Source organism: Lemur catta, chromosome X, assembly GCF_020740605.2.
Source record: "Lemur catta isolate mLemCat1 chromosome X, mLemCat1.pri, whole genome shotgun sequence".
Classification (NCBI taxonomy): domain Eukaryota; kingdom Metazoa; phylum Chordata; class Mammalia; order Primates; family Lemuridae; genus Lemur; species Lemur catta.
The window spans coordinates 71,507,382-71,522,134 of NC_059155.1; positions in this window are offsets into that span (position 1 = coordinate 71,507,382).

The window sequence follows — 14,753 nt, forward strand, 5'->3', positions numbered from 1 at the left end:
GCAATGGAGTTGGGGCCGATGTCCTCACTATGGCCATGGGCTCTTCTCCTTATATCCTACGTAACTGCATGAGTTTCTTAGTAGGAAAATGCCCCTCACAAATTGCCATGTAAAATTAGTGGGTGCAGAAGTCATTTTGGTTGATGGGTATCTGAGGATCATTTTTGTCTCACATGTAACCCAGCAAGGATATGGGGGTGCCTGTGTTAAAACACTAAGTTAAGGGTGAAAGCCATTCTGATGCAAGGTGATATTAGGCTGTTGGTTTCATTGTTACTGTCATGATTATTATAAACACCACCACCACCACCATCATCATCATCAGAACCACAATCATTATCACCATCCTCACCAACATCATCACCATTATCACAACCACCATCACCACCACCATCATCATCACCAACATCACCATCATCTTCACCATCATCATCATCACCATAATCATCACCATCATTACCATTATCACCACCATTGTCACAACCACCACCATCATCATCACCATCATCACTATTATCATTGCCATTACAACAACCATCGTCATCACCATCATCATAACCACCATTGTCATCATCACCATCACCACCATTATCACGACCACCACTATCATCATCACTCTCACATTGTCATCATCATCATCCTCTTTATCAACTGGGGAGGTCACTTCTCTCATGTGTTTCTCCCTTTGGCCATCCCACTTCAGACTGTGCAGGCTGAGACTGGATATCAACATGAATAAGATTTTGCAAACAGTCCGGGCGCGGTGGCTCACGCCTGTAATCCTAGGATTCTGGGAGGCCCAGGCGGGTGGATCGCTCGAGGTCAGGAGTTCCAGACCAGCCTGAGCAACCCTGTCTCTACTAAAAATAGAAAGAAATTATCTGGCCAACTAAAATATATATAGAAAAAATTAGCCGGGCATGGTGGCGCATGCCTGTAGTCCCAGCTACTTGGGAGGCTGAGACAGTAGGATCACTTAAGCCCAGGAGTTTGAGGTTGCTGTGAGCTAGGCTGACGCCACGGCACTCACTCTAGCCCGGGCAACAAAGCGACACTCTGACTGAAAAAAAAAAAAAAAAAAAAAGATTTTGCAAACACATTTCTTTGAAAATAAAGCTTTGCCTCTTTGAGACATCCCCAGTCATCTGAAAATGAAAAATCAGACCTTGCAAAGGATCGTTGTGTCTTTCTCACTCTTACCATGTCCTCTCCGTTCAGTCAATATTTACTGGGACTTGGCATGGGAGAGGCACCGAGGCAGGCAGTGTGAGGAAGGGTGAATTGTCTGGGATCCCTGTGTCTCCATAAGCTTATGGCCCAAGTTGTAGATTCAGACCCTAACTGAAACATGATGAGCACCGAAGGATGTATGTGCATGACACAAAGATCACAGAAACAATTAGGTAAAAATCATCAGCTATTGATAAACTTAAGAAAACAGTGCTCATGTGTTTGCTTTCTTTTTAAAGTTTATTTTATTATTATTGTTGTTTATTTTCAGGAAGCTGTGGGGCAGGGGGAGGGTCTTCCAGGCTTGGTGAACAGCACATATTTGCAACTTTCAGACTCATTATTTTATCTTTTATGTCTTTGTCCTGTCACACATGTACAGCTTTTGACTTTTCACCATCATCATCACCACCATCATCATCACCATCATCACCCCCATCGTCACAACCACCGTCATCATCACCACCATCATCATCACTGGTATCACAACCACCACTGTGACAATAACTTTTTTATGATGATGGTTTTAAAAATAATATTCCCCGTAATGCTATGTTTTCCCGTGTTATTGAGTCTCACTGCCTCCAGAATCGCCAAGAACCGCCTTTGCTCCTTGTACATGTCAAGCAAATGTTTCAGCGTCCTCCCTCGAGCCCCATGAGGTTGCCCTTCACTTAAACATGACCGCGAAATGATTTAGGTGCTCTTGTAGAGACTGCAGAAACTCCATGGCCACTTCCTATTCTCAGGATGTTCCCGTGGGAGGAAGGTAGAGAATTGTTCTCACATCCACTGGGTTGCAATGAATCTCTTGCTTCAACCTGCTGCTTCTACTGAAATTGTCCACCAACTCTACCTTGGAAAGCTTCTGTCCCAACAACTGGATAACTTTGACCTAATTCCAAATGCAACTCCTCCCCCTCATTTTCCAAAGTCAACACCAAGGATAACAATTGGTAACAGCGAAGTGAGTCCTAATGCTCCTGGCCAGTTTCCAACTATTAGTTATCTGATTCTCACAACCTTCCTGCAAGGTTGGTGCCAAACCACTGTGCCCATTTTACAGAGGAGGAAATTGAGGCACAATAAGGTTAAGCAGTTTGTCTCTGGTCATTCAGTTTCAAGATGGTAGTGGTGAGACCACATCCAAGGAACTTTGCTCAGTATCTTCCACTCTCTTAACCTCTTGCAACCTGGTCTTACAAACACAGAATAGGAGGTAATGAAAGATCATAATGACACAGGATTGGCAGGATAATAACACTCCAAATATCACTGTTCCTCAAGACAAAGGAAATGCCAAGCCCTGATGAATTCCCTCATCAGTGGTTCTTAATCCTGGGTGCACAATGAAGTCATCTGAAGAATTTAATAAATCTGATGTACTAGTCACTCTCTTCCCCTTATATCATGGCTAGCAATTCAGATTTAATTATTCTGGGAAATGACTTGGGTGCTGGTATTTGTGCAAGGCCCCTGGGGATTCCAGCGTTCAGCAGATTGGAAACTGCTGTTCTAGCTAATCTCTCTTCAGGCTTCGCTCTAACTCCTGACCTTCCTTATCAGAACTTCTGATCCAATCTTGCCAAAAGATCCAACTTCTTCTTCCCCCAGCTGGTAGCGTTAAACCTCCAAATTCCAACCATTTTGCTGAATTGAGCCATCGACATCCTTACATTGTTTCAACCTCTCCTACACATCAGTCCCAGGACACACCGCACCCTTCGCAAAGTCTAAAAGGCTCATTGATATTTTAGCTTAACCCCCAAAGGGACAGTTTCTTCCTAAATGGAATTCTTTGACACCTTATCTGTGTTTTGAATAGTATTTTTCTCTTCTAAAGAAAAACTAGTCTCAGAATATAGGTTATTTGAGCCATTTGTTTATAATTATTAGTCTTGGACAAGTTGATATTATAGACAGGGAGAGATAGTATATAATATATAAATATATGTAAAATATATAAATATAAAATAGCACATACATAAAATAATATATATAGATTCAAGATTCAGGGACCCCTTTTTGAGCCTACTATTAAATCAATATTAAAATAACATGCTGGATCCTGTATTATGCAAAATATTTACCCAATTCTCACACTGTACAGACAGCTGCCTGGCTGGACTCGAATGCCCAGCCCTGGCCAGGGTCATGAACACATTGCCATGTTTAAATGAGATAGTATTTGAGCAAGGCCTCCTGTGGAAATGATAAATGAATTCCACCTGTTAATGTTATTATTGCTGTAATTGTTACGAGTTTCTTGATGGAATGAGAGCACAACTCAAACTTACACAATGGATTGTGGTTTTTAGAAGGGTCCACTTATGCTGCCATTTAAGCTGAATAACAGTGGAAACAGCCCAAGTATGCATCAATGCATGAGTGGATTAATAAAATGTGGTATGTGTACACCATGGAGTTCTACTCAGCCACAGAAAACAATGGTGATCTAGCACCTCTTGTATTATCCTGTATAGAGCTGGAGCCCATTCTTCTAAGTGAAGTATCCCAAGAATGGAAAAACAAGCACCACATGGACTCACCATCAAATTGGAACTAATCGATTAACACTGATGTGCACATATGGAAATAACATTCATCGGAAACCAAGCAGGAGGGAGGGGTAGGAGGGGATGGGTAAATTCACACCTAACAGGTACAATGCACACTATCTGGGGGGATGAGCACACTTATATCTTTGACTCAAACTGTACAAAAGCAATTCATGTGTCCAAAACATTTGTACTCCCTTAATATTCTAAAATAAAAAAAATAAAGGAATTGAAATTACTAAAAAAAACAAAGGAAAACTGCATAACAGTGCTTTACAGGAAAGATTATTTCCTTGTTGTAGATTAGAGGACTAGAGCTCATGAGATTACGTGGCCAACTCAAGCTCCTCCCCCTGGTGAGTGACAAAGAAAAGTCTACAGCCCCTGCAAATGTTGCCGACTTAATTCAGTGGGATTAGTAATCACAGCATACATTAAACTTTTCTATGAGACCTCATTCGCAATTTTCAGATTCTTAGGCCCTCCTTATCATTTAAGAGATTTTTTAAAGTATATTTTGATTAAAAAATAAAGCCATAAAGAGGTTTGGGAAGAGTGATGCCTTGTTAGTGGAAACGTAATTCAACTTTCTGTTATAAAAAAGAAATTCAGACATATGTTTTGGGGAGAAAAAAGCAAGGGTATTTGTCATGAATATCCAGCAACATGAGCTTTAAGAGAATAATGAAAAAAATCAAACAAAAAAAATCTGAGAGTTTCCATGTATAACGGAAGGCTCACACATTCTCTTTTCATTATTTTATGTTATATAAGATGTTGTGAAATATATCAACATAATGCAATAATACATTTTCTGGGCTTGGATGAGGGTTTGAAGTTTATAATTTTTTTCCCCAAGGCTGAGCTCTGAAAGAATTTAAAAATAGCTTCTGCATATAAACTTCTTCTATTTTTCTTTCTGGATGATGGTAGGAGGTTGAGGCTTATTTTAAATAAATAGTTAAAGGAAGAGATAAAAAATGACTTTCAGAGGACTGGATTTAAATCCACTGTAGTTTTAGGTTCTCATTGTGGGTTCTGGAAGGTCAGCCTTTTTGGTAAGCCAAGATTTAAACTAATAGAAAAAAAAAATAACCACTGATATTTTTCCTACACAAAATACTGCATTTAGTGCATTCCAAAATGGAGAAAAATGGTCCTTCTTGAAGTCCTCTCTGTAGAAACCAGACAGTGCACAAAAGCCCACCCACCATGCGGCCAGGTGCCTGGAGGGACAGAGGGCTGTGGCCACCATTTGGAGAGGGACATTTTCACACCCATAGCTGGGTCTGTGCTGAGTCTCTGTAAAAAGTTTTATTTCATATTATAACTGTTATAAGTAACAGGATATAGAAGTACAGAAAAAAATATTGTATGCACGGTGTGCACGAAAGTAGTCCCAGCTACGCGGTAGGCTGAAGCAGGAGGATCGCTTGAGCCCAGGAGTTGGAGTCCAGCCTGGACAACATAGTAAGACCCTGTCTCTAAAAAAAAACAAAAAAGAAAAAAAAAGTAATACAGAAGAAAAGGGAATAAATAACAATTATTCTCAATCCCATTACTCACAGATAAAGATTACAAACATGCTCACATGTTGGTAAGAGTGTGTGCACGCTATATAATTTCAGTTTGGTTTATAAACCAAATCACATGGTTTAAAGTTCATTTTTCCCCCTACATCACAATATATGATTTGCATATTCCCATGTCATTAGGGAGGCCCACAGGGTGACTGTCTCATAAAGTATTTAATCCTATCTTTGCGGGCATCTAGACTGTTTCACAATTTTGCCTGTCTTTGCAAAGAATCCCCCAAAAATCTCTGAAATCCTGAGCTGTGGAATGGTTACAGGGAAGCGTGTGAACACGTTTGAGGCTCTTGCAAAATGTTTCCAAAATGCCCTCCAAGATGGTTTTACCAATTCATATTGCCACCCTCTTGCCTTACACAAGTATACACTTTACCTCCGTAGTTCACCCCCAAGAACGGCTGTTGTTTTAACAACTTCTAATTTTATTGCCACAAAGGGTGTGCTCTTTCTGTTCTTTCTTCTTTTCTTTTTTTAAATTAATAGTCAAACTACCTAATTTGGCCACCTCATGGAAGAATTTTATTTCTTAGTTTGTCCATATGCTTTTTTCTTTAATTTTTTTTTTTTAGTTGATACATAATAACTGTACATGTTTCTGGGGAATACAGCAGTGTTTCAATACATACGAAACAATGTATTTGTAGCAATCTGTAGCAAGCAGATCAGGGCAATTAGCATATCCATCATCTCAAACATGTATCATTTCTTTGTGCTGGGAACATTCAATATTCCCCTTGTAGCCATTTGAAACTATTATTGTTAATTAACTGCAGCCATCCTACAGTGATATAGGACACTAAAACTTATTCCTCCTGCCTAGTTGTAATTTTGTAACCTTTATCAACTGAGCTGTTTAGCCTTTGTTTTTTGAGTAGTAAGGATAATTTACTTAGCAATTCCTAAATACAGCAAATACACAATAAATCATTAATACATGTTCTAAATATAGCAAATAATTTTTTTATAGTTATCATTTTCTTTCAATTTTGTTTATAGGATTGCATTTTTTGGAATTACAATAGTGTTAAAAGTGCTTGTAGCTGTATCTCTCATTTCTTTTCATTTTTTTACCCTCTTTATGTGTAGAAAGTCCCTCTTCATTCTGACATGAGCTATTTCCACATGCATTTATAATATTTTTCATTTTTAAATATTAAAACTTAAAGCATTTGGAACTCACATGAGAGTACGGTATGAGGCAAAGATCTAACTTTGTTTTACCCAAATATTAAATTAATTATTCTAACACCACGTATTAAGTAATTTATTATTTCCTCAGCAATAAGAAATTTCACTCGCAATAAATATGAACTCAGATATTTCATGAGCACAATTGGGTCATTCTGTTCTGTGTTTTATTGTAGGGTGTTTTATAACATATGGTAATATGACAATGCATGTTTCTTAGTATTTTCCACATTGTCATGTATCCTTGCTCATTTTTGACTTTAGATAAATTTCATTTACTGAACTTCTATAACAAAAAGTCATTGAGATTTTAATTAGATTTTTAAAGCAATAGATGCATTAATGCTTGGGTATTTATCACATTCAAGGACACATGTGCTTTCATATTCTGAGGATCTTTGTAGAAATCTTGAACACATTTGCAGAACCTTCTCCAGAGGGGTCTTGTTTATCTACATACATCTTAGCTGAGCTATTGAATTAATCATATTGTTTCTGAAAAATTATAATTTTCCCTCTTCTCTGGTACTTATATCTCTTATTTCATTTTGTTGTTTTATTCTACTGACCGCGTTCCAAAGCAATGGTTGACATTTCTGACTGTGAGAGAAAGAAAATATCCCCGGAGCAGTGTTTCCTTGGTTAAGTTCAGAACGCTGCTTCTGACTGTAGCTGATGTTCTAAAAGGAAACAAGAACTTCTCTGGCTAAGAAAATGTGCACCCAGCAGGCTAAGGGAAATGTTCATTGCATTTAAGAAGAATTTTGCAAAGACTAGATTAGTAAGTGTGCATTTGTTTGTTTGTTTGAGAAGGGTGTTTAAATTTATCAAAAGCTTTTCCCACACATTTGTCCAAGAGTAATATCTTGCAACTGGCATTTGGATTATTCCAACTCTTACGAACCAACAGTTAAACATCTAGAAATTTTGTGATCCATCTGTTCAACCATTGGTAGCCTAAAATCCACAAAAGTGGGATTATTTGCACCTCAGTAACTGGTAAACACTACAAGTCAGTGTGTGTGTTTGTGTGTGTGTGTTTCAGAGCTGGTTTGCTTAACACATCACCTATTACATAGATTATCTCATTCATGCACTTAGTTCATAATTATTTGGGGGCAAATTCTATGTGCCAAACAACATGAAAAGAGCATAATAAACATTTCAGTCATGCAGGCAAAGTTTAAATGAGTAGTTGCACAAATACTCTATTGATGAACACAGTTATCATAAGTACTATCAAGGGGAACAGGTGCTATCAGTATAAAAATCAGATATGTACTGAAATGTGACACAAGATGTTCCCAGAGCAAATGACGTGTCGGCTTTGATCTTGTCACTTTCCAGGATCCTTCAGGACTCTTGATCTATCCCATCACTACACAAACAGGTGTTTCCTAACTGGATTTATCTGCATTTAGTTCAGAGAAGCCACATTTTATTTTAACAGCTTACCACAAAAAAAAAAAAAAAATAGAACCCATGTCTGTGGGTTCATCCAAGCCTTATGACTAAATAATAAAAAATTCACTCCTGTGAGGTAGATCAGAGATGGCAAAAACAGGATGTCACATTCACAGTGGAATCTCTGGGGGAGCCTTAGGTCCCACCAGAAACCGTGCCTCCCTCTCGCTAAGAAAAGATTTACAGAGGTTTAAAGATAACAGAGGATGCAGATTTTACACTGAGCTCATAGACATGACTTAAATTGCTTGCCTGTTGGCTGCAGAAAACAGCAAGGGAAATATTAGGGAGAAAGGTTAAAAAAAAAAAAGAAAAAAATTGCAGGTTTACTTTGCAGAGGTAAGGACAAGGGCAAGAGAAGACACACCCAAAATGGACAGTTTGCCTAATAACAGACAGTGCACGGTCAGTGAAATGAAGGGAATTCTCATTGGCCTTAAAGCTTCATTGGTCTTGATCCAGCCCATGTGCCAACAAAACGGCCACTCGCTACCATGTAATTTGCCAGGATAAATACAGCTCGCTGGACCCGTTCGGGCTTGGTGGTTGGCTTCCATGCTGCAGGTGGAGCCCGTGAAAGCTTGCACCTTCCCAAAATCTCTCTGAAGCTCTTTCCACGTGCCTGTAGAGTGAATCACACTGGAGCCAACATCACAATAAGCACACCCATGTATGGGTAGGCAGTTGCAAGTCCCTCGGAGTTTTTATTTTATTTTTTCCAGCAACTGTAACCATGGAAACACCAAGTCCAGGTCAGCCTGAACAAGTATCACCCTAAGTTTTGGAAAAGTCCCATGACAAAGCCCGGAGAAAGGAGACTTTGAGAATAACAGAAGGGGATCCTAGGATGAGAGTGTTTGGACAAGGTTATTAGGACAAAGATTGTCAAAATTTTACATATATATATAAAAGTATTATTGCAGCATGCAATGTTGACTTTAAAGACATAAGTTGAATGTAACTGACCACTCTACTATTTTATAGCAGATCAAAGAATAGATATCTATTCTTTGGGGAATGCAGAAATAATTTCTTTGTGTGCAATTGTACCTTGAATAATTTGTAAAGGTGATTACTGCAAAAAAGATAAGGCCACACAATATATTGTTTTTGCTCAGATGTTGTTGGAAAATGGCTAGAATAATTAGCAAGCAGAACAAGGTGCCTGAATTACGAGGATGGAAAGATAACTGCTGTGTGCGGAAGGACTGACGTTGGCTGAATGACAGGATGGTTCTTCCTCTTGGTTCTCAGGAATGACCATGCCTGGTGGAAGAGGTGTTATTTGCCAGTGTTCCAGGTGGGGATTAGGGCTCACACAAGCCAGGTGATGTGTACATACAGCTGGCGACAGCCGGTCCCCTGAGTCAGACCTGGGTAGAGCTCACCTCTGTCCCTTCCCTCCTTGGTGACATTGGATCATTGCATCTCTGTTGCACAGCCCTGGAACTCAGATCTAGAATCAGAGCTGAGGTCTTGGCAGCTGCAGATACTCAGCTCTCTCTGCTGCTCCCTGATCCCCCTGCAGAGAGAGGGCCTTGCACGGAAACAGGAAAAGTAGGCTGGACACTTTGGCGTGATACCAACATCTAACATCAACTTGCGTCTGCTTTTCCAATAAGTCACACATCTAAAAAAGCTTCCATCCATGTTGTGTCTCTGTTAGGTCAAATAGAATGCCTCCATTCTGGAATTTTCCTTAATATTCATATTCTCACGTATATTTTCTGAGATGCCCTTTAACATTACTAACAAGATTAAGGGCTCTTGACTGAGTATTTTGGGCTGGGTGCTGGGTGGGGCATTTTGCACTAAAGTCCATAGTCTTCCAGAAAGCGCTGGGGGTGTGCATGCATGCATTACATGCCCCGGAGCCCACAGTGAGGGATAGGAAGGAATTGGTTTTAGATTGCACAGCTGGGAGGAAGAATTAGTTTTAGATCGCACAGCTAGGAAGAGGAATTAGTCTTAGATCGCACAGCTAGGAAGTAGCGCAGCTGAGCTGTGAACCCAAATCTGTAGACGACAAATCTCTACAGTGTTCTTGCTCTATTGCTTAATGAATAATAACTTTTTCACCTTGGGAACACCTGGTGTGGCTCATAATGGAAACCTGCAACAACATATGTGAACTTCCAGGTGATTTGCTATGAAAGTACAATTTTCGCTCGCTTGGAAAGACAGGAACCGTGGTCCATGGCCGAAAGCACCATCGCCCCTGGTTGGGAAAGACAAGAGCCACGTGAACCAACAGATCTTGTCTTAGTGCGTTTTGTGCGGCTGTAAGAGAATACCACAGACTGCGCAGTTTGTCGTGAGCAGAGGTTTATTGGGTTCATTTTTCTGGAGGCTGGGCAGTCCAAGATTGAGGGACTATATCGGGAGAGGGCTTTCTCGCTGCATCCCCACGGGGTGGAAGGTATCACGTGGTGAGAGAGATCAAGAGATCAAACTCACAGCCTCTCAACACCTGTGAAAAGTAAGGGAAATAAGAAAAGAAAAGAAAAACAAGCACCACATGGACTCACCATCAAATTGGTATTAACTGACCAACACTTAAGTGCACAAATACTAATAACATTCATTGGGTGTTGGGCAGATGGGAGTGGGGAGGAGGGGATGGGTAAATTCACACCTAATGTGTGCGGTGTGCACTGTCTGGGGGATGGACATGCTTGAAGCCCAGACTTGGGTGGGGCAGGGGCAATATACGTATGCTAAACATTTGTACCCCTGTAATATGCTGAAATAAAAAAGAAAAATTAAAAAAAAAAAACAACTTACAGCCTCAAAACCATCTATAATCAGTATTAATCCATTCACTAGGATGGGAACCTCATGACCTAAACCCACCCCATTAGGACATCGTTGCTTTGGGGATGAAGTTCCCAACCCGTGCTTTTTTTGAGGGGGAGACACACTCAAACCATAGCAGATACTCATGAAAAACTTTCTAAACCTGCATTGATTTAATGGTATCTACATGTGTACCTCTATCCATTGATCTATCTGTTTAGAGAGAGGGAGAAGTGTTTCTTGTATGTTTCCATATAGATATAGATATCAGTACAATAAAGATACATACCAGCACAGCTAAGCAGTAAAGCAAAGCTGAATTTTGTCAAAGCTTAAATATTACATTCCCTTTCTTAAAAAGAAATGGAATGTCAATTCTTCCTTGGTTGCCACAAAGGGGAAAATTTAGTTCTTTCCCAAGAAGTATGAAGTGTGAAGACTTTCCCTCGCCCAGCCATTTGGAATTCTGTGTTCGGGTCCTTCTGAAATAAGGTCTGGGAGCCTGGTTTGCCTGTCAGTGGATACCCAGTATCAGTTCTTTCTTTCTTTCTTTTTTTTTTTTTTTCATTTTTTTAAAATTTCAGTATGTTATGGGGGTACAGAGATTTTGGTTACCTAAATTGCTTTTGTACAGTTTGAGTCAGAGTTATAAGTGTGCCCATCCCCCAGATAGTGTGCATTGTACCTGTTAGTTGTGAATTTACCCATCCCCTCCTCCCCTCCCACCTGCTTGATTTCCAATGAATGTTATTTCCATATGTGCACATAAGTGTTGACCCATTAGTTCCAATTTAACAGTGAGTACATGTGTTTGTTTTTCCATTTTTTTTAGAAAGAATGAAAAATGTTAAGAAAAACATTTCGAGCCACTAGTTAGGACTGCAATCTCTCCCACCAAATCTTATTCAAATCATGACCTGATTAATTAGCCGGCAAGAATGTGACTCATTCTGGCCCCACCTGCCTTTTTCCCTTACGGGTTCCAAGACTTGCTGTGTTTCCACGGAATGAATCAGTAGAATTCCGAAGGGAGCAGCCCACTTACGATGACACTGTGAAGATGTGAGGTAGAATGGTGGGGCTGAAAATCAAAATCCACACAGGGACTTTACCAAATTGAGACTTTACAACTCAAGGTGCATAGGTGAAATATTTCCAGGCTTTCAGAAAATCTAAGAAAATGTAAAAAACTGTATCAGAATATAATTGGGGGGAAATTCCAATGACACAAAGAAGAGGTGATGGTTAAGAATGTCTGTGATCAAATCCTGTCTTGGAAACCCCTTTTCTCTTACCCAATAAACTAGTTTCTAAACCTTCACGTGGCTTCATTCTGTGATGGACCAATAAATACATACAGCTGTATAGCAGAGTGAAGTGGCTTCCACCAATGAAAAAACACTCCACCAACCCGTTTACAACCAAGACGGCAAACCATGGCGGCATTTGTATCTATAAACTCTGAGAATCAGAACTTTCTGCCATGGTGAATGTTTTACAGCACTCCCTTTACCAAAACATAATGGAATCCACGGACAACGAACACAGCGGCGCAAATATCCACGGACAATGAACACAGCGGAGTAAATAATGTCTGCATTTCTTTACAAATACTATGCATTGCATTACCAATAATGTATTGGAGGCTGCACCTGTAATATAAAAGATAAATTAACAGGAAAGCAACTTCTGTCTGAAAATACCATGCATTTCCTTAGGTAAATGCTAAGGTAGGCCTGCAACAGCTGTTCCCGTGAAAGTGTCACAGGCTTGCTCTGGGGAGGGTCAGCGAGGTTGATACCAGAATTCCCAGCACAGGTGTGATATGTTGGTGACTCAAATACCACCAACAAGACTTCCATAGATGAGGTTTTCCAAAGGGGTGAATAGCTCTTGATCAAGCTGTGATCAAGACAATTGACAGCCATCCTCCATTCCAGCGGTTTCGCTTTCTCGTGAATTTCAGCGTTTATTAAAACCGTGCAAAAGAATTATCCATGTGCAAAATGAAGTCAAATCCTGGACTCAGATAATAAAGTAGATATTCCGTCTGCAGAGTTGCATGGCATGCGTTTAAAAACACTGTTTAAAACACGGCTCTCACGACTGAAGGCAGGCACTGCCCCTGAATCAGTGCACCAATAAAAAACTCTCCACACACATTTCCAAAACGCCACATGTGGCAAGAACCACTGTGTGAATATGTGTTGAAAGCTTAGAAAAATAGACGTCCGCAGTAGAAATTCTAATGATTTGTAATCACAACCAAGCTTATCCAGATGCGTGGGGCTCCTGCAAATGGACTTCCAGGGGTGAGTAGGATGAAGGTGTCTGTGAGTAGATCACAGAGCCCACTGAATTAACACGCTTCTACTTAATAGATTTGAATTATCACTAACTCAGTGGAGACAATTATAAAATATTTTTAAGAGCAACTATTCACTACACAATGTTTGGGTTGTTGCAATCTTCTCGTTTTCTTCCTGTCAAATCTGCTGCATATATTCATCGATCTCCTGGTCCTCCAATGAGGGAACTCTCCTTACTATGCTGGCTTTTAAGGTTTTTAAAAAATATATTTTCTTTTTCTTTTTATTTCAGAATATTACAGGGGTACAAACATGTTGGTTACATAAACTGCTTTTGTACCATTTCAGTCACGGTTGATAACAGACTTAAACCTAAGGCATGAAACTATAAGAATTCTGGAAGAAAATGTTGGAAAAACTCCTATAGACATGGGCCTAGGCAAGGAGTTTATGAGGAAGACCCCAAAAGCAATGACAGCAACAACAAAAATAAATAAATGGGACCTAATCAGATTAAAAAGCTTCTGCACAGGACACAATCATTAGACATCAAAGGACACAATCACTAGAGTAAATAGACAACCTATAGACTGGGAGAAAATATTTGCATGTCACACATCTGATAAGGGGCTGATAACTAGAATCTGTAAAGAACTCAAGCAAATCAGCAAAAAAAAAAAAATCAAACAACCCCATTACAAAGTGGGCAAAAGACATGAACAGAAAGTTTTCAAAACAAGAAAGAACAATGGCCAACAAACATATGAAAAAATGCTCAACATCTCTAATCATCAGGGAAATGCAAATCAAAACCACAATGAGATATCACCTAACTCCAGTGAGAGTGGCTTTTATCAAAAAGTCCCAAAACAACAGATGCTGGCGTGGATGCAGAGAGATAGCAACATTCCTACACTGCTGGTGGGACTGCAAACTAGCTTTTAGTTTTAAGTCGTAGGATCACCTCTGGAGTCGGCAATTGCCTTTTCTTCTGGGATCCACCATGTGGCTCTCCTTGTAGGAAAGGGTCTTCAGACCCCTTAAGAGCCCACTTAGCTGCAAGGGAGCAAATACCTGGGCAGAGGAAGAATACGGAAAAGACAGCACAGAAGAACTTGAGAGCTTACTGTGCCACATTTGTGTGTAGGAAAAGACAAATGCCAATACCAACATCCACAGCATGTCATGGAGGAATTCAATATGAATTTTGGGAGGGGACACAAACATTCAGTCCCTAGCATCCCCATATGACCTATGGAAAGGTAAGATGGCAGCCAATGTAACTCCAACCCCTGCCCATCTAACTGACATCTTCACTTGCCCGGCGTGGATTTTACACGTGCCCCGAATTAGCTACAAAGCTGTGGGGAGAAAGCTCGAAGACAGCTTGAGAGTGCTTTGGGAATCTGGCTTGCACACACACAACGGGCTTGATGGGTCTCTAATTAATGACAACCAGAGAGACCCAGGGGGTCTTCTGCACACCAGATGGGGAGAGACTTCATCCTTCCAACATGTGCTTGGATGAAGCAAACCACGCCATCCACGGGATCAAATGGGTGGGTTGTCAACGCCCGGATGCTTGGAGTCCCATCTGAGAACAAACTTTCTCATTC